Raw genomic sequence first — 26,337 nt, forward strand, 5'->3', positions numbered from 1 at the left:
TTTAATTTAATTTGACTTTTAAATTTTAAATAATAATGTAGAATTATATATACTGGATCATCTGTCCAAGCTACAATGAAATACTAACAGAGTTGCTTACAATGTGTAATTATCACCAACATGAAGCCTTTGTTTGCTGAAAGAAATGCAATTCTTACTTTAATTTTTGTTGAAAGGCTAATATCAAAGTAAGTAGTTCAATTATTTAGTCCAGCGTCTTAGAAGGTTAGCTGGGATTATCCAACCATTAAACTAGACAGACATGACCTCATGATCACAGTTGGACTGCAGTGTTGGCTGTAGGAAAAAAAATTAGCTCTTCCACCTACTCTTGATAAATATTTCATCTTAATCAGCTGTGGTGAATTTGACCTTGGCTGGATGCCAGGTGCCCACCAAGCCACTCTATCACTCCCCTTCCTTAACTGACATGGGAAGAAAATTACAACAAAAGGCTTGTGGGTTGAGATAAGGACAGTGAGAGATCACTCACCAATTACCGTCATGGGCAAAACAGACTCTACTTGGGGAAATCAGTTTAATTTATTGCCAAATCAAATCAGAGTAGGGTAATGAGAAATAAAACCAAATCTTAAAACACCTTCCCCCGATCCCTCCTTTCTTCCCAGGCTCAACTTCACTCCTGATTTTCTCTACCTCCTCGCCCTGAGCAGCGCAGGGGAACAGGGAATGAGGGTTATGGTCCATTCATCGCATGTTGTCTCTGCTGCTCCTTCCTCTTCACACTCTTCACCTGCTCCAGCGTGGGGTCCCTCCCATGGGAGACAGTCCTCCACAAACTTCTTCAACATAGGTCCTTCCCATGGGCTGCAGTTCTTCACAAACTGCTCCAGCATGGGTCCTTCCCATGGGGTGCAGTCCTTCAGGAACAGACTGCTCCAGCGTGGGTCCCCCACAGGGTCACAAGTGCTGCCAGCAAACCTGCTCCAGCGTGGGCTCCTCTCTCCATGGGTCCACAGGTCCTGCCAGGAGCCTGCTCTAGTGCGGGCTTCCCACAGGGTCATAACCTCCTTTGGGCATTCACCTGCTCCAGCGTGGGGTCCTCCACAGGCTGCAGGTGGATATCTGCTCCACCGTGGACCTCCCTGGGCTGCAGGGGCACAGCTGCCTCACCATGGTCTGCACCAGGGGCTGCAGGGGAATCTCTGCTCTGGTGCCTGGAGCACCTCCTCCCCCTCCTTCTTCACTGACTTTGGTGTCTGAAGAGTTGTTTCTCTCACATAGTCTCACTCCTCTCTCTAGCTGTAGTTGCCCCCATTTTTTTTCCCTTTCTTAAATATGTTATCACAGAGGTGCTACCACCATCGCTGAGTGGTTCGGCCTTGGGCAGCAACAGGTCTGTCTTGGAGCTTGCTGGCAGTGGCTCTATCAGACACAGGGAAAGCTTCTAGAAGGTTCTCACAGAAGCCACCCCTGTAGCCCCCCAGCTAACAAAACCTTGCCATGCAAATCCAATATATTAGCTATCAAAAAAACCCTCAAAATACAAAAACTATTTTTTTCCAAAATCTTCTCTCCATGGGCCTGTCGAATATCTAATACTTTGTTATTCACTGAGACTATTATACACTGAGACTTTGTTATTCAATTTCATGACACTGCCATACAAATATGTTGAGGGTGACCAGCAGAACACCAGACTAAAAGTTTTAGAAAAAAATAACTTTTTAGGAGTGTATTCATAGTTATCAATGAAATAATATATTGAAATTATTACAGCTATATTTTTCAACTATCAAAATAACAAAATTGTACCAGTCCATTTGCAATACCTATTTAAGTGAAATAAGTGAAAGATTCTTTTTGCAATTCAATCATTCTCCAACTTTAAAAATGTTGAACATATTTGTATTCCTGTAAGTAATGTCTTTATGTTTTCCCCAGGTGCAACTGTTTACATGAATTGTACTGCTGACACATGTAAGTTTTCCAGGAATAAGATCCCAGTTAAGGACTTGATTTTTTATTCCAGTTATAACATTAGAATTTCTAAGGGAAATAGAATCATCCTGCAAGTCTTGACTTCAGCTTGTTGCAACACAAGTACATAAAACAGTTTGTTCTCAGGCAACACTTGGGCAGCTTTTTCAATGTAATGACTCAGTCCATGAAGATTTTTAACTGTGGATTTCAACATAATGTCTTTATCAATGACATAGTGTTTGTAGTTAAGATAATTCAGCACATCATCACATCAAATTCTTCGCAACTTCATCAGACCAGTAATTAGAGGAAGGCAAAACAAACCAGTGACAGAAGTGGACAGATTTTGAATGTTTAAAAAAACCCCTGAATTCACTCACTGAAGTCCTATACTCATACACTATATTTCTGAGACTAAGCTAGTCACCTCAAGGGTTGGTTTGATATAAGTTTTCTCTGGTGGCAAAATAAGCTTAACAACCATTTCTCCCTTGTTGTATCCTTCACCACTTGTTCTCATACTGCATATTATTTATATAGATAGAACTGATTTATAATAGTTCACTATAAAGAAGCAGCCTGGGTAAAATTAAAATAAAATCTACTACAACAAAATCTTTCATTACAACACAGCTTCTGAGCTGGTAGGGTGATCCACAGTGGTGAAGCGTGAGATTAAATGGCTGGTGAAGTGTATCTCCTAAAATAGCATTGTCCCTGAAGAAAGTATATTTAGAACATTGTTTCTACTTCCAAAAAAAGACCTATGTGGACAGTGGGGTTTTTAACTTAGCATTTCACTGATCTGGATTAGAGTCATAGTCCCATATGAGTCTCCCAGTACGTTGCAAAGGTTCAACTGAACAAGCCTGAACTGCAAGAGGAACATGGGAATAAATGGCTAGAGAGGGAGCAGGGCAGGCGCTTAAATGGTTTCTGCTGCAAACAGTGTTGAAAAATTGAACTATAGCCTGAGTCAGTTGGTATCTAATCAAAGCATTATCAGAAAGTGCAGATGATCACAAAAGAGAAGGAAAAAAAGAAGGTTCAGTTTTTCTTCCTAGATTATTTCCTAGGTGAAAAAAAAAAGACTCTACAATTCTTGAAGCTTGAGTTCAGATTTAGATTCACCCATTTATAATTCATTAGAACCATAGCTAGAATATTAAAAATTGTACTTTGCATCCAAGCTTGCTTTATTGTTTACTCTGTCATTTTGGCAAAGGAATATGAAAAGTCTAATTCTGGTGGCTTATTACACTCACTTTTCATTCTCTTTATACAGATGTGAACTATATACAGTACAGACCAATAGAGAAGCAGATCTAAAGAGCTTAGAAGAATTTTGGTGAAGTTTTTTGAGCTTTGTTTATTATAAGAAAGTTACTTTTTTTACTAATTTTGCTTCTGACCAAATAAACATTGCATTTTTCCTCAGGGATAAAAATTCTATACATGATTTCAGTGAGATACTTCACTTGCAGGAAGTGAATCAGGTTGACTCTTTAAAGATTTTTTGTTTCACTGGCAATAGTAGATGACAACTATTAATGCCTTAGATTAACAATCAAGCTACAGGACATCACTTTGACAGGTCTTATTATCAGAAAGTGGTATGAAAATGCTGTGTACTTTTGCAGTCTGTTATAAAATAGTGCTTGCTGTTCCTTTCATGTAATGAAAACATTTTCAGTAATATTGAAAGCACTCCAACTTAATATCAAATAAGTTACAACTGCAAAGAATATGCTACTGTAGCACTCAAAGAACAAGCTGTATGTTACATTCTTCTTTAATACTTAACTGATGTGTATAAACTAGTGTCATTTCCAGTACAACAAAAACAGTCTGATTTTCTCTTAGATAAGCTAGGAGTATCAGTAAAGTCACATGTATTGCCTATGAAAAATTAAAATCAAAATTACGTAGACTTTAAGGATTAATTTGCATTTTTAATGAGTTTTGGTAGATGAAAAACTCTACAACAGTATTAATATGATTACATGCAGCAAAACCAGGTGATTGGACACTTGGTAAATCTTCCCCAGCACAAGACCAGTTTCATGGTGCTCCACTTACTAATTTTTTTGTTGTTGTTTGAAGCAGGACAGAAGAGGCCTAATCCTTGTTGAGCTTGGCCATCATTGTAAGGGATTTGTCCTCTGGCTCCAGCCCTTTGGTTTAGCGCATCTGACCCTACCTTTATTTTGAAAGCAAATAGAACCCACAGGATTTTGGTTTCTTTCAATGTCACACAAAAGCAGACTTTCAGAAAGACCTCATAGTTTTCTTTTTCTCCTATAATTTACAGCTGTTCTTTAAGCATATCATGGAATCACAGAACTGAGGTTGGATGGCATCACTGGAGATCCAGTGTCATCCCCTGCTCAAAGCTGGGTCAGCTACAGCAGGTTGTTCAGGACTGTGTCCAGTCAGATTTTGACTGTCTCCAAGGATGGAGACTCCACAGCTTCTCTGGGCAACCTGTTCCAGTATTGGACCACCCTCACAGTAAAAATGTCTTCCTACGTTTAAATGGAATTTTCTGTATTTCAATTTCTGTCCATTGCTTCTTATCCTTTCCTTCAGCACCACTGAGAAGAATCTGGCTCAAAATAACTTACTTCACCTATCAGGTATTTATACATGTTGATAAGTTCCCTCCTCAAGCCTTCTCTTCTCCAACCTAAACAAACCCAAGTTCCTCAATCTCTCCATGTACGTCAGATGCTCCAGTTCCTCATCATCTTTGTGTGTCTCTGCTGGGCTTGCAGTGTGTCAATGTCTTTCTTGTACAGGGCTTCAGCAGTGCTAAGTAGAGAGGAAGTATCACCATGCTCAACCTGCTGGCTGTGCTCTTCCTTGCAGCCCAGGATGTTGTTGGCTGCCTTTGTTGCCTGATGTTCAACTTGCTATCCACCAGGACCCCCAGGTACTTCTCTATAGAACTTCTTTGAAGCTGTTTGCCCCATTGTGTGTACTGGTGTGCAGGCTTATTCTTCCCCAAGGGTAGAACTTGGTATTTACTTGTTGACATTACCATAAGATTCCTGTTGGCTGATTCCTCCATTCCTCCAGTCTGTAGAAGTCCCTCTGAATGGAAGTACACCCCTCTGGTGTATCAAGCCCTCCTCCTGATTATGTATCCTCTGCAAAATTGCAGAAGGTGCATTCTGTCCCAGAGTCCAGGACATTAATGAAGAGCTTAAACAATGGTACAACATTACTCACTGGCCTACCACTGGAGTTTGTGACACTGATCACAATCTTTTAAGTCCAGCAGTTCAGCCGCTTTTCAGTCCACGTAACTGTTCACTTTTCTAATTTGCATTTTGTTTTGTCTGTGAGGATGCCATAGGAGGCAGTGTCAAAAGCCTTGCTAAAGTCAAGATAAACAACATCCACTGCTCTCCCCTCATTCAACAAGCCAGTCATCTCATCACAGAAGACTGTTAGGTTGGTTAAGCATAATTTCCCCTTTATAAATACATGCTGACTATGCCCAATCACCTTCTTGTCCTTTATGTGTTTGGAAATGGTTTCCAGGAGGATTTCCTCAGGGGCTGTGGTGAGGCTGATAAGCCTGCAGTTCTCTGTATCCTCCTTGCTCTTCTTGAAGAGAGGAGTAATCCCAGTGTAAGAGCCCTGCAACAGCATGCATATCTTTATTTCCTCCTGTTTAATCCTCATGCTGTATGCATTTGTGTGCAGGCAATACGCAAGTGCTTATGGTGATCTTCCAGGCAAAGTGAGAAAGATTTTCTCCATGATGCTGTTCTCTGGCACTCCCTTATTTTTATGTATAGACTTTTGGTGAAGCCTGCAAAACCCTGCTTTGTTGATCATGCGGTCTCTCTTGTCTACATAAACTTGCACCCTTTGTTTGCTAACTACATCCTCACTTGATTGTGGATCATCCTCTCTTTCCCCTGTCTTTCATAGAATCATAGAATCAGAATCATCAAATCATAGAATCATAGAATATTTTGGGTTGGAAGGGACCTTTAAAGGTCATCTAGTCCACCCCGACCTGCAATGAGCAGGGACATCTTCAACGCGATCAGGTTGCTCAGAGCCCCGTCCAATCTGACCTTGAATGTTGCCAGGGATGGGGCCTCTACCACCTCTCTGGGCAACATGTGCCAGTGCTTCACCACCCTCATGGTAAAAAATTTCTTTCTTATGTCTAGTCTAAATCTATTCTTCTTTAGTTGAAGTCCATTATTCCTTGTCCTGTCACAACAGGCCTTGCTAAAAAGATTCTCCCCATCTTTCCTGTAGGCCCCCTTTAAGTACTGGAAGGTCACAATAAGGTCTCCTCGCAGCCTTCTCTTCTCCAGGCTGAACAATCCCAACTCTCTCAGCCTGGCCTCATAGGAGAGGTGCTCCAGCCCTCGGATCATTTTGGTGGCCCTCTTCTGGACCCGCTCCAGCAGGTCCATGTCCTTCTTGTGCTGAAGGCCCCAGAGCTGGACGCAGTACTCCAGGTGAGGTCTTACCAGAGCAGAGTAGAGGGCAGAATCACCTCCCTCGACCTGCTGGCCACGCTTCTTTTGATGCAGCCCAGGATATGGTTGGCTTTCTGGGCTGCAAGCGCACATTGTTGGCTCATGTCCAGCTTTTCATCCACCAGTACCCCCAAGTCCTTCTCCGCAGGGTTGCTCTCAATCCCTTCATCTCCCAGCCTGTACTGACATCAGGGTTTGCCCCAATCCAGGTGCAGAACCCTGCACTTGGCCCGAACTTCATGAGGTTCACACAGGCCCACTTCTCCAGCTTGTCCAGGTCCCTCTGAATGTCATCCTCAGGAATGTCAGCTGCACCACTCAGCTTGATGTAACCTGTAAATTAGCTGAGGGTACACTCAAACCTACTGTCTATGTCATTGATGAAGATATTAAACAGTACTGTTCACAATACAGACCCCTGAGGGACACCACTTGTCAGTGATCTCCATCTGGACATTGAGCCGTTGACTACTACCCTCTAGATATGACTATCCAACCAATTCCTCATCCACTGAACAGTCCACCCATCAACTTGATCTCTCTCCAATTTAGAGAGAAGGATCTTGTGGGGGACGGTGTCAAAGGCCTTACAGAAATTCAGATGGAAGACATCTATAGCTCTTCCTTTGTCCACTGATGTAGTCTTTCTTTGTTTAAAGCTCTTCCCACCAGGTTACCTAGTCTGTAGGCAAAAATGTTAATGCCTCACTTGGTCAGGTGGATTCCATTACTTCCCAGGAGTCATTGATCCTGAGAAAGGGTCCCATGGTCATAAAAGTCAAATTCCTCAACCCATACAGAATCACAGAAATGTTGAGGTTGAAAGGGACTTTCTGGAGACCATCTGGTCCAATATCGCTGCTCTAGAAGTGCCACTCTGTGTGTGATCCATAGTGGCATGTTTAACATTCTTTACATACTCTATAATATCCTAACATTAGGACGAGAGGAAATGAACTCAAGATGCACCAGGGGACGTTTAGGTTGGAAATTAGGAGAAATTTCTTTACAGAAAGGGTGGTCAAGCATTGGAACAGGCTGCCCAGAGAGGTGGTGGAGTCCCCATCCCTGGAAGTGTTCAAAAAACGGGTAGATGTGGCACTTTGGGACATGGTTTAGTGTAGTCTACCCTTGATTGGCTTAGAGTAGACTTGGTAATGTTAGGTTAATGGTTGGACTGGATGATCTTAAAGGTCTTTTCCAACCTAAACGATTCTATGATTCTAACGTTAGTCTTAATCAGTGGTTTTGGCTTTTTAACATCTCCGCCCAGAGATCTATTCTGTTATTTTGAACAAGACCAATCATATGAGTTTCTTCTCAGTAAGACAGAACTTCCACTGTCTCTTTGTAGATATCCAGTTAAAGTTTTCCTCTAATTTATCTTCATATAGTTCTTTACTGCATTTTTTTTTACCATCAACTGTAGGTATGCAAAATAGTTTTACATTACAGATACGTATTTTTGTATGGACAGTATTTCAGGTGTTATAAAAACTACTGCCTCAATAACTGTGAGAAGTCTCTCTTCTTCTAGTTGAAAAGTTTTTTCTTTCTGTACATATTCTCTGAATGTTGTTTACTCAGGTAAAGATACATTAATTTTTCTTAAAGAGTTTCTTTTCTGAAAGAGTTTTTGAAAGGGCTTATGATCTGCTGCTTGTTGCTACATGCAGAAATACTGATGGACCAGCTGGTACTCATCTTACTTCAGTCTTTGGAATACACATCTTACCCCTTTGAAACTGTTGGAATAACGAAGTTGATAATTAAAATGGAGTGATCCTTTTTATCTGTATGAATGAAAGGATTGATTAAGGCACTCTATGAAAGAAAATTAAAAAAAGGAGAGATAATTATCTTCAAAGGAACAATAAAATAATCAATGCTGACAATCTCCAATTTTGAGTAAATCAGGTTGTTTCCTACGGCTGGAAACAGCATGAATTTATTAAAGATATTTTTGTTTGCAAGTTTTCTATCAGTGAGATTTAAATTGTAAAATCTGCATTCACACATTATCTAGCTTGTCTTGTCAATGGACTAGTAAAGATGCATGAATCAGAGGGGCAAACAAGTGGGCAATGAGAGTTTTAATTAAAATGACTCCATGGGTCATTCTCATTTAGGTGTACATGGAGTTAGAAATGGATAAATCACAACATCCATTAGAGAACACCAACAGGCCGGAACCTTGGATAGGTTATCATTGGATACTGTGTAGTGAAATTCTACTGAACTTGATGGAAAAGAAAAAAGCTATCTGAGAACATATTTGCTTTGTCACAAATGGTACCTCTAGGTGCAATAACTCATGTGCATTCACTTGGCTCAAAGCGGCTAGACAACAGTTCAGCTGAGGTCTGACCTTGGTGCCTCATGGTTTCTGGTGCTTAAAATGTTTTAGACGTCATCTACAAAATGTGTAGGAGGAATGCACATCATCAGCAGTATAGGAACAAAGCAGAACATATTAGTGTTGAAGGAGACAGATTTATTTCACAAACATCAAGGTTCTCAACACAAACACCTTTGTGCAAAGTCCACTTTCTTTTGTGTTGTCCACCAGTGCAGCAGAATTGCATCTCTGGTGTATTTCTTCAGGATATTTGAATTTATAGAAACATCTCATCTAAACAAATTGTTTTGCTTCTGGTTTTGGGTTTCGCATTTCTTCATCTACGTAATAATACTTAAGGATTCAATAACAGGAATTTTGGCCTGATTTTGCCAATATACTGAACATTCAATTTTATTTCAGAGTAACAAATTATTTTAAAGCAATATGCAGTTCCACTGATTGGCACTACTGAAGAGACAGGAGGAATTTTCTGCTAACTTGATGACATAGAGATGAAAGTATTATTTTAAAATATATATATAATTAATTAAAAATGTTAATTTTTTTGTTACCTTATGTAACTTGTTTTCCTTGCAGTCTCCCTTATCTGCTTATACAGATATCAGTACACACCATTTCTTTCTGATTTAGATAAATAATCTTACTGGATTTAATGCAGGTTCTTACTTGTAGTGTCTTTGAGCTCTGCTTCTTTGAACAATTCAGCAAGAAAGAAAAATATTTATTAGAGATTTTGTCTTAAGTTTGCGTTCTGCAGAAATAAGTCTCTCCTCCTCACCACCTATGCAAAGTACTTGTCTTTAAAAGATATTCTGATTTTAAAGAGAACTTGTTAAAAAGGAAAGTGTCAGAAAATGTCTTTAGCTTACCTAACTTAAGCTGTGAAACTAAATAACTGAAGCAACATGCATTCAATTCAATAAACAGTATTTGAAGTCACGTGTATACTACAGTGCACCGTTAAATAGTTGAGGTGTTAATGGATTTTACTTTTTCTATGCTGAGCATACTAGCAAAGACAGAGAAGTTTCTATCACCTCAGGAATATTACATCTGTCAGAAATGAAATGAGTACAACTGTAAATTACACACATACTAAAAGTTCAGACTCCTATCTGGAGATGGAGAAACTCAGTACCTGTCTGCTTTCATTAAAGTGTATTGTCATGGTTTGTAAAGTCTGTGAGGTGGCTTCAGGCTTAATTTGTCTTTGCTTGAGCCTTTTCCTCTTGTAACAAGAGCTGTGCACCCTTCAGTAAAGCATTGCTTTTACCTTCATGAATAAAATATGTTAATACTGATAATATCTATTCTTGTCTATTCTATCTATATCTACCTATATAATAGTGATGTTCTGAAACACTGCCACCTCATGCTGTTTTATGCAGAACTAAATGTAGTCAATGTAGACCTAAGATTTGTTTCACTGCGGTCCTATAAACATTTGATTTTCCTTCCAATACTGGTTTTAACATTCGGATTAATTCAAAATATCAAAGCCAAAAAACTTGGTTTCTTCCACTTCACCCAGTACACAAAGTGAAAAATTTAGCACTGGAAAAACTGGGCTTGGGCTTGCTTGGAAATTTCTGTGAACCAAAATAAATGCATTCATGACCATCAATTATAACTAGCACACTGAGAGTAAGGGTGGATTTATGGGAGTCAGCTGCCTTTAGTCAAGATATCTGAAAGGGCTTGTATTCTCTAGGGATTCATGGTCTTGAATCATCCCCTAAAGTTGGGGTGTAATCATTCACATTCAAAGACCAAGCACCAATATCTTTCTTTTCTTAAATGGCTACCTGAGACACCATCTTTCCTCCAGCAGTCAAGGTTTATCATGGTTGGGACAAGTACATAAGAGAGATCCAACACTGCCTCTTTTTGACATTAATGCAAATTCTTCAGTATCCTTCAAAACAACTGCAGCCTACATGCTGTAAAATACTATAGGACACAGTTTTCCTCAATGTACCCACTATGACTCTTTCACTTTAAAAAAAAAATTACATGAAGGAGACAGAACGTGGTTGAAACAATGGAGTATGACTAGAGGTTAGGGCATCCACTTAGGAAGGAAGAATTTTGAGTGTCTGTTCTTGCTCCAGGCATTGCAGTTGAATTTTACTTTATAAACTTCAGGAATAAAATGAAAAAAAATATTTCAGCCCACCCTCATAAATGGTTGTCGTGGTTTAGCCCCAGCCAGCAACTAAGCACCACGCAGCCGCTCGCTCACTCCCCCTACCCCGATGGGATGGGGGAGAGAATTGGAGGAGTAAGAGTGAGAAACACTCCTGGGCTGAGATAAGAACAGTTTAATAATTGAAATAAAGTAAAATAGTAATGCTAATAGTAACAGTATAATAATGATAATAATAATAATGATACACGAAGCAAGTGATGCACAATGCAATTGCTCACCACCCGCCGACCGATACCCAGACAGTTCCCGAGCAGCGATCCCTGCTCCCCGGCCAACCCCCCCCAGTTTATATACTGAGCATGATGTCATATGGTATGGAATAGCCCTTTGGTCAGTTTGGATCAACTATTCTGGCTGTGCCCCCTCCCAGTTTCTTGTGCGCCTGGCAGAGCATGGGAAGCTGAAAAAGTCCTTGACTAGCATAAGCAGTACTCAGCAACAACTAAAAACATCAGCATGTTATCAACATTCTTCTCCTACTAAATCCAAAACACAGCACTATGCCTGCTGTTAGGAAGAAAATTAACTCTATCCCAGCCGAAACCAGGACAGTATCCACCCCTTATTCTATACCATCTACGTCATGCACAGGCCCTCCCCTTTCCAATGTGTTCCAATTAATCACCACCCCTTTCCCTATCTTGATATACACACAGATATCATTCCCTTCGTCTATGGCCCATCCCTCTAAAATGTCCATTGAGTTCATTTAGCCCATGACTTTGGGTTCCATCTGTCATCACAGTCTTTCAGAGCAGGACAGGTGGTGTGCAGTGTTGGACTGTTGCATGCTGAAGTCAGTTCTCATTCCAACATGGTTTCATCAAAGTTCATTTTCCTTAGGCTGGGCAATTCTTACTGCAATACCATTGATGCGGCATATAGCAATCATAATATATAGTATTATATACTTAATATTAACCTACTATATTATTATATTAACATGCAGTTAAGAGATAACATATAGTTAAGAGATAACATACAGTATTATAAAGCAATTAATATTATACAATTCAGTTCATTGGCTATTTTCACCCAAAATCAAATTCCCTTGAGGTACACATTGGGCTTCCCCATCCTTTCGCATCACCCACCAAGTGCACCCAGGTCCTTGAGCAAAAGCAATCCCACGAATGGGTTTGCCTTTGCCAGAGGGGGAAGTAACCCAGACTGTCTTCCCCAGCATATTTTTCATGTGCACTACAGGAACTTTATCTCCTTCTACAGTACGTAAAAGTTTTGATTGGGCAGGGCCAGCTCGATTGGCAGATCCCCTGGTGTTGACTAACCAGGTGGCTTTTGCTAAATGCGTATCCCAATGTTTAAACGTCCCACCACCCATTGCTCTCAGGGTAGTCTTTAACAATCCATTGTATCGCTCAATTTTCCCGGAGGCTGGTGCATGGTAGGGGATGTGATACACCCACTCAATGCCGTGCTCTTTGGCCCAGGTGTCTATGAGGTTGTTTCGGAAATGAGTCCCGTTGTCTGACTCAATTCTTTCTGGGGTGCCATGTCGCCACAGGACTTGCTTTTCAAGGCCCAGGATGGTGTTCCGGGCGGTGGCATGGGGCACGGGATATGTTTCCAGCCATCCAGTGGTTGCTTCCACCATGGTGAGCACATAGCGCTTGCCCTGGCGGGTCTGTGGGAGCGTGATGTAATCAATCTGCCAGGCCTCCCCATATTTATATTTTAGCCATCGTTCACTATACCCAAGGGGCTTGAACTGCTTGGCTTGCTTGATTGCAGCGCATGTTTCACACTCATGAATAACCTGTGCAATACTGTCCATAGTTAAGTCCACCCCTCGATCACGAGCCCATTTATACGTTGCATCCCTTCCTTGATGGCCTGAGGCATCATGGGCCCACCGAGCTATAAATAATTCACCCTTATGTTGCCAGTCCAAATCCACCTGAGCCACTTCAATCTTAGCAGCCTGATCTACTTGCTGGTTGTTTTGATGTTCTTCAGTGGCCCGACTCTTAGGTACATGAGCATCTACATGACGAACTTTTACAACCAGGTTCTCTACCCGGGCAGCAATATCTTGCCACAATGCGGCAGCCCAGATTGGCTTGCCTCTGCGCTGCCAGTTGCTCTGCTTCCATTGCTGCAGCCACCCCCACAGGGCATTTGCCACCATCCATGAGTCAGTATAGAGATAAAGGACTGGCCACTTTTCTCTTTCAGCAATATCTAAAGCCAGCTGGATGGCTTTCACCTCTGCAAACTGACTCGACTCCCCTTCTCCTTCAGCAGTTTCTGCGACTTGTCGTATAGGACTCCATACAGCAGCTTTCCACCTCCGATGCTTTCCCACGAGACGACAGGACCCATCAGTGAACAGGGCATATTGCTTTTCATTTTCTGGCAATTTATTATACAGTGGGGCCTCTTCAGCACGTGTCACCTCCTCCTCTGGTGATATTCTAATGTTTTTTCCTTCTGGCCAGTCCATGATCACTTCCAGGATTCCTGGGCGACTGGGGTTTCCTATTCGAGCCCGTTGTGTGATCAATGCAACCCACTTACTCCATGTAGCATCAGTTGCATGATGTGTAGAGGGGACCCTCCCTTTGAACATCCAGCCCAACACCGGCAGTCGGGGTGCCAGCAGGAGCTGTGCTTCAGTACCAACCACTTCTGAAGCAGCTCGAACCCCTTCATATGCTGCCAGTATCTCCTTCTCAGTTGGAGTGTAGCGGGCTTCGGATCCTCTGTATCCCCGACTCCAAAACCCTAGGGGTCGACCTCGAGTCTCCCCTGGTGCTTTCTGCCAGAGGCTCCAGGTAGGGCCATTCTCCCCGGCTGCGGTGTAGAGCACATTTTTAATATCCTGCCCTGCCCGGACTGGCCCAAGGGCTACTGCATGAACTATCTCACGTTTAATTTGTTCAAAGGCTTGTTGTTGCTCAGGGCCCCATTTGAATTCGTTCTTCTTCCGGGTCACTTGATAGAGAGGGCTTACGATCTGGCTGTAATTTGGAATATGCATTCTCCAAAACCCCACAACGCCTAAGAAAGCTTGTGTTTCCTTTTTGCTAGTTGGTGGGGACATAGCTGTTATTTTGTTGATCACATCCATTGGGATCTGACGACGTCCATCTTGCCATTTTATTCCTAAAAACTGGATCTCCTGTGCAGGCCCCTTGACCTTACTCTGTTTTATGGCAAAACCAGCCTTCAGAAGGATTTGGACTATTTTCTTTCCCTTCTCAAAAACTTCTTCTGCTGTATTGCCCCACACAATGATGTCATCAATGTACTGCAGATGTTCTGGAGCTTCACCCTGTTCCAGTGCTGTCTGGATCAGTCCATGGCAAATGGTGGGGCTGTGCTTCCACCCCTGGGGCAGTCGGTTCCAGGTGTACTGAACACCCCTCCAGGTAAAAGCAAACTGGGGTCTGCACTCTGCTGCCAAAGGGATGGAGAAAAATGCATTAGCAATATCAATTGTGGCATACCACTTAGCTGCCTTTGACTCCAGTTCATATTGAAGTTCTAGCATGTCTGGCACGGCAGCACTCAGCGGCGGTGTAACTTCGTTCAGGCCACGATAGTCCACTGTTAGTCTCCACTCCCCATTAGACTTTCGCACTGGCCATATGGGACTGTTAAAGGGTGAGCGAGTCTTGCTGATCACTCCCTGGCTCTCCAGTCGACGAATCAGGTTATGGATGGGAATCAGGGAGTCTCGGTTGGTGCGATATTGCCGCCTGTGCACAGTTGTGGTAGCAATCGGCACGTGTTGTTCCTCAACCTTCAGCAACCCTACAATCGAAGGGTCCTCTGAGAGACCGGGCAAGGTGGACAACTGTTTAATTTCCTCTGTCTCCAAAGCAGCTATACCAAAAGCCCACCGGTACCCTTTTGGGTCCTTGAAATACCCTCTCCTGAGGTAGTCTATGCCAAGGATGCACGGAGCATCTGGGCCAGTCACAATGGGGTGCTTTTGCCACTCATTCCCAGTTAGGCTCACTTCAGCTTCCAGTACAGTTAGCTGTTGGGATCCCCCTGTCACTCCAGAAATACAAATGGGTTCTGCCCCTCTATAGTTTGATGGCATTAGCGTGCACTGTGCACCAGTGTCCACTAGAGCCTTATACTCCTGTGGGTCTGACGTTCCAGGCCATCGAATCCACACAGTCCAGTAAACCCGGTTGTCCCTTTCCTCCACCTGGCTGGAGGCAGGGCCCCTCTAACACTGGTCACAGTATTCGTTGTTCACTTCCTGTAAATGTGAATCAAAAGTCCCCTGATCAAGGTCGGAAGTAAAATTAGCCCTCTTACTCTGTCTCGGGAACTGCTCACTGGAAACTGGAGCTGCAATTTTCCTGGGAGAACCGCCTTTTCTAATAGTTTTTCCTTGCAACTCACGCACCCGTGCCTCTAAGGTTGAGGTGGGTTTTCCATCCCACTTTCTCATGTCCTCTCCATAATCACGCAGGTAAAACCACAGGGTGCCCCGTGGTGTGTATCCTCTATATCCTCTCTCTTGAGCATAGGGACGTTGACTCCTAATGGCTGAGACACTGGTCCGTGCAGGTGGGGAGTAGGACAGATCCTCTCTGAGTTGTTGGAACTCTTGGCATATTTTTTCAGACAGTTTTTCCACAGCCGAGACACAGGCCCGTAGGGAGGAAGAGAGCTTTTCTTCGTAGTCCCGGAGTTGTCTAGCCACTTCATCCACCGTTGGTGCCTCGTCGTCTTTCCAGGCTAGTATTGCCAACGAGTTGGAATACGATGCTGGTGCGCTCCGTACCACCTTCCGCCACATGGATTGTGTGCACCTGACTTCATCTGGGTCTTTGGTTAACCGCTCATCATTCAGGTCACTGTAAATCACCTCCAGCACGCCTAATTCCCTCAGGTACTGGATACCTTTCTCTACAGTGGTCCATTTGCTTGGGCGGTATAAAACATCCTCCTTGAAGGGATACCTTTCCTTCACGCTTGACAGAAGTCGCCTCCAGAGGCTGAGCGGTTTTGCCCCTTTTCCAATTGCTTTGTCAATGCCCCCTTCCCTGGAAAGGGATCCCAGCTGCTTGGCTTCCCTACCCTCTAAATCCAGGCTACTGGCCCCGTTATCCCAGCATCGGAGCAGCCAGGTGATGATGTGCTCGCCTGGATGACGACCGAAATCTTTTCGCATATCTCGCAGCTCACTCAGGGATAGGGATCGGGTGGTCACCATCTCATTTATGGGTTCTTCCTCCTCTGGTTCTCGTGATGGCCCTGGTTCATCTTCATCCCTTACTAAACGAACTGATTTCCTCGTGTATTTCTTCTTCTGTATAGGGGCAACTGATACCGGTGCAGGTTGGTTCTCTGGTTTAGCCACAGTGCCTGCCACTGGGGTTGGAGTGGCTGCAGTACCTGTGGTGGGTGTTGGAGTAGCCACAGTGCCTGTGGTGGGTGTTGGAGTAGCTGCAGTGCTTGTGGCTGTGGTTGGAGTAGCCACAGAGCCTGTGGTGGGTGTTGGAGTAGCTGCAGTGCTTGTGGCTGTGGTTGGAGTAGCCACAGTGCCTGTTGTTTTGTCATCAGATCCAGAGACCTTCTCTTTCCCTTGAGGGTACTGAATAGTGTTAAACAGGGCTCTATAAGCATGGGCCAGTCCCCAGCATGTTGCAATGAGTTGTGTCTCTTTGGAGTTGCCAGGGTGAGAACATACTTCTTCCAAATACTTTACTAGTTCTTCAGGATTCTGCACTTGTTCAGGGGTAAAGTTCCAAAACACTGGAGGTCCCCACTGCCCTAGGTACTTGCGCATACAATCCCACACACCCTGCCACTCATAACTATCCAGCCTTGGGGTAGATCTCTGGATGGTATTTTTAAACTGCTTACTGACCTTTATCAAAATGGAAACAACGTTCCCAAGAATTATCAATAGAAGTATCTTAACTGCCCAGGGGTGTTCAAGATACAGGAAAGTTGTTGTAATGAAGGAGGAAACATCATAGAAGAAAGCAGCAAAGGTGCCATTCTGTATTTCCTCCACAACAAGCCTCTCAGAGTAAGAAGTATAATTGCTAACTCTCTCTATGAGGTAGTACCCGAAGTACAGTAGTGACTTCTGTATGAAACCCAAATACCAAAGAATGCTCAAGGTCAGGGCTTTGATAAGGAACCTCCCAAGCAAAAGATCATGAATCACTGCAGAGCATAGCACACTACACAAACTGACAGCAAGCTTTAACGCGTGCTGCAAAAAAAAGAACATGGTGCAGATCAGAAGAACTAATATCGTGACCGGCAACTGTTAACAGACTCCTTAATACACTCTGATTAATCTGTTGTTATCTCGTGCCCCACGTTGGGCGCCAAAAAGGACTGTCGTGGTTTAGCCCCAGCCAGCAACTAAGCACCACGCAGCCGCTCGCTCACTCCCCCTACCCCGATGGGATGGGGGAGAGAATTGGAGGAGTAAGAGTGAGAAACACTCCTGGGCTGAGATAAGAACAGTTTAATAATTGAAATAAAGTAAAATAGTAATGCTAATAGTAACAGTATAATAATGATAATAATAATAATGATACACGAAGCAAGTGATGCACAATGCAATTGCTCACCACCCGCCGACCGATACCCAGACAGTTCCCGAGCAGCGATCCCTGCTCCCCGGCCAACCCCCCCCAGTTTATATACTGAGCATGATGTCATATGGTATGGAATAGCCCTTTGGTCAGTTTGGATCAACTATTCTGGCTGTGCCCCCTCCCAGTTTCTTGTGCGCCTGGCAGAGCATGGGAAGCTGAAAAAGTCCTTGACTAGCATAAGCAGTACTCAGCAACAACTAAAAACATCAGCATGTTATCAACATTCTTCTCCTACTAAATCCAAAACACAGCACTATGCCTGCTGTTAGGAAGAAAATTAACTCTATCCCAGCCGAAACCAGGACATGGTTGCATTAACTAAAGGTTATATATAAAATCATACATTGTTTTCTTTCTTATCAGGTAGATCTCAATTCTTTGCACAGCAGCTGGAATTTTCATTATGTCACTTTCTCTCCACTATAATGCAGTGTTTAAGATGACGTGTATAATGATACAATTTTGAACTTCCTCAAGACAAAGGAAATTAATCCTATTCCCAAGCAATGGATCTCATCAGAGCTATATCCCTAGTTGGGAAAAAGAAGGAAGAATCACTTCCTTTTGGTCTAAATTTATGTCTTGCAGAAATGTGGCAGGTGCAATGTGTGCAGTGTGTAAACTTGAAAACATGGCCATAAGAGATGGCAAAAAGGAAGTCCAGAAATATCTAAAGTATGAATGTGAAACAGGTCTTGCTACAAACAAGAGCTAAATGAGCTTTTCAGCTTTGTGTTAACTGAGACACTCGCTGTTTCCAGAAATGGACTTTTAACCACCTCTGATGTAAAAAAAGAAACCAAAAACCAGTATTTATCTCACTTGACTTCAGAAATCTATTGTGCAGATTTATACAGCTGAATTAATCAGACTTGTATGTAGACTCCTTTCGTATTTGGTAGAGGGAAATAAAGAGTTTTAAAGCACTATTCATTGCATACACAGGTACACACCTAATACAGTTCATGTAATTCTCAGTCTAGAAGCACCTATTTTTTTCAGTTGACTATAAAAGAAACTTAGGGAGAGTACCTCAAATGTCTTATTGAAGATGAATCCTACTTTAAGTGCTTTCATTAGAGACAAAAAATGATCTAAAAATATTGGGAGTTTGAAATCTTACGTTTTGCACTTGAGTGACTTACTCCAACCACAGTTCACCTTCTGTAGCTACCATTTTTGTGTCTGAGTCTTTCACACATGCCTATTTCACCTATCCAGATCTGCATAGAGACAGCAGGATGCAAAGGAAGTAATAAATTTTAAGTCTGTAGTTTAAAACTCAAATGACAAAGCAATACATAGTTAATGTTTATAAGAGCAAAAAGGGTAAGACTTGGTTCTATCAGGCATCTTGATAATTTTTTTTAATTAGTTATTTTACAAAGATGTTTGTTGGATCAGATAGAGATTACTGGCTTAATAGCATTTTTTTAAAATAATTAACAAACTGATTCTGTTATGTGAGGTCATAAAAATATTACTTCCAGAGGCTACTTTACAATATTCACAGGCATGTGCATTTCCTAAGGCATTAATAACACTGTAATATGCACAGTTTAAGAAAAGAAAATTCACCCAACATATGAGAAATAATTGGAAGTGCAGAAACTGCATTATATTCATAACTTGTTAACACGCTAACATTCAAAGTATTAAAATTCTCTTCTTAAAATGTGAAACATACTCAGCTTATATAAACGATATTCTGCTGAAGAGCAACACAATGAGGCATGGATCGCTTCTTATCTTAAGAACGGACGCTCGTGCCGGGGCACCCTTGCTGAGGCGGCAAAACCAAAGCGCGAAGGGCAGGAGCGGGCAGCCCAGCCCCCCTCCCAGAGCGGGAAAGAGCGGGAAAGGGCGAGCTGCTGACGTGCGGCAGCTCTGACGCGGCGTGGGCGGGGCCAGGAGTGACGGCGGGCAAACCCCCCCCCACCTATAAAAGCAGCCCCCAGGGAGCGCGAGCGACCAGGAGCGCGGCGACCAGGACGGGCAAACAGGGCGTGGCGCGTCAGGAGGGCGTGGCGCGTCAGTTTGCGCGTCAGTTCGCGCAGGAAAGGCTGAGTGTCCCCCCCTCCAAGTTCCAAAGGGGAACCCAGGCAGTGGTCACCGTCCTTCCAGGAGAACACCTGGCAGCCATGGTCACCACCCGCCCGAAAGCCGCCGCCAAAAGGAATGCGGCGACCCAGACGGAGCTCCCGCACAGACACGCGGCCGTCCAGGTCACTGGCTGCAGGGAGTGCCTGGGCCTGTCGCTTGTGCCAGACGGCAGCGGGGACGGCAAATGTCTTCGGTGTGAGCAGGTGGATGATCTGCTCAGCCTGGTGGCAGAGCTGAAGGAGGAGGTGGAAAGGCTGAGGAGCATCAGGGAGTGTGAGAGGGAGATAGACTGGTGGAGCCGCACCCTGCCGTCCCTGGGGCCAGGGCAGCAGGCGGAGGCCCCACAAGGAGCAGAGGATCCCCTACCCTCTTGCCGGCAAGCAGAAGGAGGGGATCCAGGAGACGGGGGGGAATGGAAACAGGTCCCTGCCCGGGGAGGCAGGCGAATCCCCTCCCGGCCTCCCTCACCTCCCCAGCTGCCCCTACACAACAGATACGGGGCTCTGGAGGTTGAGGGCCAGGCAAGCGGGGAGGGAGGTGAAGGGGAAGGTCCAGCCAGGGGGTTGCCGAGGGTCAGTCAGTCACCCCCACGGATTACGACTGCCCCTGTTAAGAAAAAAAGGAGGGTGATTGTGGTGGGGGATTCCCTCCTGCGGGGAACTGAGGGCCCGATCTGCCGCCCGGACCCATCCCACAGGGAAGTCTGCTGCCTCCCTGGGGCCCGGGTTAGGGACATTACGAGGAAACTGCCTGACCTCGTGAGGCCCTCCGATTATTACCCACTGCTGGTTATACAGGTGGGCAGTGACGAGATTGCAGAGAGAAGTCCTAGGCCAATGAAGAGGGACTTCAGGGCACTGGGGCGATTGCTCGCAGGATCGGGAGCACAGGTTGTGTTTTCCTCTATCCTGTCAGTGGCAGCAAGGAACACTGAAAGGAATGGGAAAACTCACCTGATTAACAGGTGGCTCAGAGGCTGGTGCCATCGCTGGAATTTTGGGTTCTTCGATCACAGGGAGGTCTACACGGCACCGGGCCTGCTGGCGGCTGATGGAGATCGGCTGTCTCCAAGGGGGAAAAGGATTCTCGCCCAAGAGTTGGCGGGACTCATTGAGAGGGCTTTAAACTAGGTTTGAAGGGGGAAGGGGATATAAACAGGCCCGCTAGTAAGGAGCCCAGGGGCGGCATGGCAACATTGGGGGCAAAATCGACAGCCCAGCTTAAGTGCATGTACAGCAATGCACGTAGCATGGGCAACAAACAGGAGGAGCTGGAGGCCCTTGTGCAGCAGGATGGCTATGACATAGTCGCCATCACGGAAACGTGGTGGGACGACTCTCATGACTGGAGTGCTGCACTGGAGGGCTATAAGCTCTTCAGAAGGGATAGGCAGGGTAGGAGAGGCGGTGGGGTGGCTCTGTATGTTAGGGAGTGTTTCGACTGCATAGAGCTTGACAGTGGTGATGACAAGGTGGAATGCTTATGGGTAAGGATGAAGGGGAAGGCTGGAAAGGCGGATGTCCTGTTGGGAGTCTGCTATAGACCACCCAACCAGGAGGTAGAGGTAGATGAGGCATTCTATAAGCGGCTGGCAGAAGTGTCGCAATCGCTAGCCCTTGTTCTCATGGGGGACTTCAACTTGCCAGACATCTGCTGGAAATACCACACAGCAGAGAGGCAGCAGTCTTGGAAGTTCCTAGAGCATGTGGGGGATAACTTTCTAATGCAGCTGGTAAGCGAGCCTACCAGGGGAGGTGCCCCGCTTGACCTGCTGTTTACCAACAGAGAAGGGCTTGTGGGAAATGTCGAGGTCGGAGGCCGTCTCGGGCTTAGCGACCACGACATGATAAAGTTCTCAATTTTGGGTGATGCTAAGCGGAGGGGCACCAAAACTATTACCATGGACTTCCGGAGGGCAGACTTTGCCCTCTTCAGGACCCTGGTTGGGAAAGTCCCTTGGGAGGCGGTCCTGAAGGGCAAAGGGGTCCAGGAAGGCTGGGCCCTCTTCAAGAAGGAAGTCTTAAGGGCGCAGGAGCGGGCTGTCCCCGTGTGTCGTAAGACCAACCGGAGGGGAAATCGACCGGCCTGGCTGAATAGGGAGCTTTTGCGGGGACTCAGGGAAAAAAGGAGAGTCTACCGCCTTTGGCAGAAGGGGCGGGCAGCTCAGGAGGAGTACAGGGATCTTGTTAGGTCCTGCAGGGAGGAAATTAGAAAGGCAAAAGCCCAGCTAGAACTCAATCTGGCCAGTGCTGTAAAAGACAATAAAAAATGCTTTTATAAGTACATCAGCAATAAAAGGAGAGCCAAGGAGGATCTCCATTCTTTGCTGGATGTGGGGGGGAACATTGTCACCGAGGACAAGGAAAAGGCTGAAGTACTTAACGCCTTCTTTGCCTCTGTGTTCAACAGCCAGACCGGTCATCCCCAGGGTTCTCAGGCCCTTGAGCAAGAGGATAGGGATAGGGACCAGAATGGAGCCCTCATAGTCCAGAAGGAAGCAGTTAATGACCTGCTATGCCACCTGGACGCTCACAAGTCTATGGGGCCGGATGGGATCCACCCAAGAGTACTGAGGGAGCTGGCAGAGGAGATTGCCAAGCCACTTTCCATCATCTATCAACAGTCCTGGTTAACAGGGGAGGTCCCTGATGACTGGAGGCTTGCCAATGTGACGCCCATCTACAAGAAGGGCTGGAAGGAGGACCCGGGGAACTACAGGCCTGTCAGCCTGACCTCGGTGCCAGGGAAGATTATGGAGAGGTTCATCTTGAGCGAACTCCACAGGCAAGTACAGGTCAACCAGGGGATCAGGCCCAGCCAGCATGGGTTCACAAAAGGCAGGTCCTGCTTGACCAACCTGATCTCCTTCTATGACCTGGTGACCCGCCTGGTAGATGATGGAAAGGCTGTGGATGTCATCTACCTCGACTTTAGCAAAGCTTTTGACACCGTCTCGCATAATATCCTCCTCGGGAAGCTGGCAGCTCACGGCTTAGACAGGCATACTCTTCGCTGGGTAAAGAACTGGTTGGGTGGCCGAGCCCAGAGAGTAGTGATAAATGGTGTTAAGTCCAGTTGGCGGCCGGTCACGAGCGGTGTTCCCCAGGGCTCTGTTTTAGGGCCAGTCCTGTTCAATATCTTTATCAATGATCTGGACGAGGGGATCGAGTGCACCCTCAGTAAGTTTGCAGACGACACCAAATTGGGTGGGAGTGTCGATCTGCTGGAGGGTAGGATGGCCCTGCAGAGGGACCTGGACAGACTGGATCGATGGGCCGTGGCCAACTGTATGAGGTTCAACAAGGCCAAGTGCCGGGTCCTGCACTTCGGTCACAACAACCCCATGCAACGCTACAGGCTTGGGGAAGAGTGGCTGGAAAGCTGCCTGGCCGAAAAGGACCTGGGGGTGTTAGTAGATAGCCGGCTGAACATGAGCCAGCAGTGTGCCCAGGTGGCCAAGAAGGCCAACAGCATCCTGGCTTGTATCAGGAATGCTGTGGCCAGCAGGAGCAGGGAGGTGATTGTCCCCCTGTACTCGGCGCTGGTGAGGCCGCACCTGGAATACTGTGTCCAGTTTTGGGCCCCTCAATACAAGAAAGACATTGAGGTGCTGGAGCGTGTTCAGAGGCGGGCAACGAAGCTGGTGAAGGGTCTGGAGAACAAGTCTTATGAGGAGCGGCTGAGGGAACTGGGGTTGTTTAGCCTGGAAAAGAGGAGGCTGAGGGGAGACCTTATCGCTCTCTACAACTCCCTGAAAGGAGGTTGTAGTGAGGTGGGTGTTGGGCTCTTCTCCCAAGTAGCTAGCGATAGGACAAGAGGAAATGGGCTTAAGCTGCGCCAGGGGAGGTTTAGACTGGAAATTAGGAAAAATTTCTTTACGGAAAGGGTGGTCAGGCATTGGAACAGGCTGCCCAGAGAGGTGGTGGAGTCACCATCCCTGGAGGCGTTTAAAAAACGGGTAGATGTGGCACTTCGGGATATGGTTTAGTCTGGTCTACCCTTGATTAGTCTAGAGTGGGCTTGGTAGTGTAGGTTAATGGTTGGACTGGATGATCTTAAAGGTCTTTTCCAACCTAGATGATTCTATGATTCTATGATTCTATGATTCTAATAGGTACTAAAAATAAGAAAATCTGAAAGTGAAATAGCTTGAACTTAAGCTGAAATTGTTACGGTCTTTTTTGTTTATTCACTTCTTTATGTTTATGTTTCCTCCAAGAACATCCATGATCCAGGAAAAAACCCTTTTCTCAGGCACAAGAAGGTGCAGAAATTACAACTGACAATAAAAATTCTAAAGGAAATTTCATAAACACAGATATGAGCTTAACCTTTAGAAATCAAAGAATTTGACATTCAGTTCACTGGAGTGGATCTCCTTTATTGGCTCTCACCTTATAGTGAGGAGCAGGTGTACCAGTGGGACAGGAGCAGAAGCAAGTAGTGAACCCACCTATCTATGTAAGATTCAGAGTGAGGGGAGAGCATGGCCAGAAGTCATTTTGTGGTTTGTCATTTGCACTGTTACTAATTCATGATAGGGGTACTTTTTCATCCTTCTTATCTTTCTTAACATTTCACTCTTTGTTTCAGCATCAGTATGTACTGACATGTAGTTATGATGTCATTAGCTTTCTGGTCAATGAGAAAGAAACTAAAGCCAGAAAAGCTAAGCCTATTATTTTAGCAGGGCAATGGCAGCTGCTGGGAGGTTCACGAACATATTTGGATGTTTTACAATGGAAGAGGAAACTTGGGTACCTCTTCTGAATATTTTTTTTTTAATCTACTAGGCTTACCCTACCTTTTATTTATCAGAGTTTAAGCAAAGGTGATCAGAAATGTTGTTGCCTTGGTATCTTTTTGGGGAGATTCTAAGTCAATATGGTCTCAAGAACTCATGTGGGTTAAGATCCAGATTTTCTGGGGCTTCTTGTTGCTCTCCAGGAAGTAATAACATCACAGAACAATGTAACAATTATTCAAAAACATAGCAGTGTCCACAATGCTAAGCCCTACAAGACTATGCCCTAAATTTCTCAGATGACAATTCCCACCAAAATACAGTTTATAGCATTAAAGAATCTGAACATCAGGTTTGCAGAAACTGGCTTCTCAATGTAAGGAAGTTTCCAAATCCCCATTTTAGTATTTCTATCTGCAGACACTTCTGCAGACTGAAGACACATTTTCAGCTCTCACTGAATCAGAAGGGAAAAAGCCTGCACTTAGTCGATTGCCTGTCCAGCCCATACAACTAACCACCCTCATCTAACAGTACTATAGAATTTCAATTATGATTTATAATGTAAGAAACCACTTTGAACTTATCATAAATAATACTGTTAGTACAGCAAATTATATGTAATTCAATGGATGAATGTCTTAACCTTTATTTTATAATAAATTTTTACATGTGTTTTTGTATAGTAGACTAGTAAAACATAATATTGTGGCTCCTGGTGGCTCTGCTTTATGCCAGAGTGACTCACAGTAGTTCAAGGTTGAGTGTCACTGATTTAAATCAACATGATTTTTATTTATTGTGCTGTTTCTTGGCTTCCCTCACGGCAATCATAAAGATGCACTTAACACTCTTCATTGCTGGTTTTCAACTATGATTATTTAACAGAAAAAAACATAGTAACATGAAAAAGACCTACAACATTTGCATTGTCTGGAACAGGGAAAATTATTATATGTAGTACAGTATTAACTTAAAGCTAAATGTTCTATTAAAGCTAAATGTTCTATTACACCCTAAATTTAAATTTTCTTTTTTTAATATGCTGTGGGTGTCCTTGATATAATTTATTCCATATTGACAATGAGAAAATCAAAGCATATATCTGCAGAAGAAAATTATTTAAATGATCGTCCTATAAACTTCAGGTATGGGGTGTTTCAATTACTTAAAATAATCCAATAGGATGCAAAAACAATATTCCATCTGTTTACAGGGTCTCCTAACTATCCCTAAGAATCCTCTTAAGTAAATCTTTTTTATGAGGTTTAAGATTTGAGAGAATTCTTGGATTTTAATAACTATTTTCTTTATGAATGTTGCATCAAAGGTGGGGGAGGATTTTTTTTATTTTATTTTTAGCTGCAAAACTCTATATAGAATATGCAAACATAAGGTAAGAGGGAGAAACTAGAATGGAGAATGTTCAGGATACAAAAGGACAGGATTGGGCTCTGAAATTCATCTCTACACAAAGTCAGTGAGTCAAAGGACTCAGCCAAATTCAGATAGGGATTGGACTGCATCTGGACAAGGTTTCCACTCCCCTTCTGTAATTCAAGACTTTCTACAATAAATCAGAGAAGGCAATTCTGAAAGAAGAGTTACTCAAGTGTTTAGGACATTTTTCACAGGATATTAAAATTGAGATTTGCTTTCTTATTTTCTAAGATTCCTACTAGATTTTTCACTTCACAGGTAAAAAAAAATAACTTAGCACATGAATTATTCTCTTTAGGCTTGATTCCCAAAAGTTCTTGATTATGAAAAACCTATTTTGATAAACACATAATCAAAATTTCTTTGAAAAGCATTGTTTCATTTGATTTCTCTTATAAACAACACATTTCACTAGAGAATAC

The sequence above is a fragment of the Pelecanus crispus genome, chromosome 3 (assembly GCF_030463565.1).
Source record: "Pelecanus crispus isolate bPelCri1 chromosome 3, bPelCri1.pri, whole genome shotgun sequence".
In the NCBI taxonomy this organism is placed as follows: domain Eukaryota; kingdom Metazoa; phylum Chordata; class Aves; order Pelecaniformes; family Pelecanidae; genus Pelecanus; species Pelecanus crispus.